This window comes from Mandrillus leucophaeus, unplaced genomic scaffold (assembly GCF_000951045.1).
Source record: "Mandrillus leucophaeus isolate KB7577 unplaced genomic scaffold, Mleu.le_1.0 Scaffold118, whole genome shotgun sequence".
Classification (NCBI taxonomy): domain Eukaryota; kingdom Metazoa; phylum Chordata; class Mammalia; order Primates; family Cercopithecidae; genus Mandrillus; species Mandrillus leucophaeus.
In genome coordinates, this window is record NW_012100098.1 from 103,810 (window position 1) to 105,010 (window position 1,201).

Sequence of the window (1,201 nt, forward strand, 5' to 3'; positions counted from 1 at the left end):
CTGTAGTTCCAGCTACTCCGGAGGCTGAGGCAGGAGAATGGCGTGAACCCGGGAGGCGGAGCTTGCAGTGAGCTGAGATCTGGCCACTGCACTCCGGCTGGGGAGACAGAGCGAGACTCTGTCTCAAAAAAACAAAAAAAACACAAAATATGTATGCTAAAAAAAGAAAAAAGGAGAGAGACTTAAAACATCATAATCCCTCTCTCCAAGATAACTACTTTTTGTGGTGTGGTATAATTGAAGAAGGGTTTTGTTTTTATACCTTTGTTTCTTTTCAAGATAGAAGATACTTGAGAAGGGTTTTAGGCTGTAGAGAAGGAGAGGCAGAGACACTAGTGGAACTGTGACAGGACATCCCAGAGGATAGGCTGACGGTGGCTCACACCTGTAATCCCAGCACTTTGGAAGGCCGAGAGGGGTGGATCACAAGGCCAGGAATTCGAGACCAGTCTGGCCAATATGGTGAAACCCCGTCTCTACTACAAATACAAAAATTAGCCGGGTGTGGTGGTGGGCGCCTGTAGTCCCAGCTACTCAGGAGGCTGAGACAGTTGAATTGCTTGAACCTGGAAGACAGAGGTTACAGTGAGCCGAGATCGTTCCACTGCACTCCAGCTTCAATGACAGAGGGGGGACTCCGTGTCAAAAAAAAAAAAGAAAAAAAGAAAAAGGAATCCCAGAGGAAAGTAATAGATTGGAAACAGGACAGAGGATTAACCTCCAACAGAAGGGAAGAAATTTCCCTTAACTGGTAGGAGGGAGCTGAGGATGTTTGAGGTGGGAGACTGCGGAAATGCTCAACTTCTTTTGCGAAGAGGCACGGACGATCAGTTTGATGCTGTAGAGGCTTCAGGGGGAAGAAAAGGATTGGAATGGGCTACCCTTGAGCAAGAAGGATTTCCCTTTGGAAGGGTGTAGATGAAGTAGAACACCTCACACATCTGAACTGTCATGAACTGCCACAATCATGTGGGCCCAGCAGTTACGTGCAGCAGCAAGGGCACCAGAATGGATTAATCACAGATGGGTTTATTTAGTTGGGGTGATGTGGGGAAAAGAGATCAGACTGTTACTGTGTCTATGTAGAAAGAAGGAGACATACTCCAGGTGCGGTGGCTCAAGCCTGTAATCCCAGCACTTTGGGAGGCCGAGACGGGCGGACCACGAGGTCAGGAGATCGAGACCATCCTGGCTAACACAG

The 1,201-nt window shown here is 48.1% G+C and overlaps 1 protein-coding gene across 2 annotated transcripts in view; it reads right to left on the minus strand.

Annotated features, from left to right (window-relative positions):
• The window catches only part of LOC105554959 (chromosome unknown open reading frame, human C12orf10), a 10,846-nt gene that overhangs the window by 879 nt on the left and 8,766 nt on the right, over positions 1 to 1,201 (minus strand). The gene's annotated exons all lie outside the window — the stretch shown is intronic.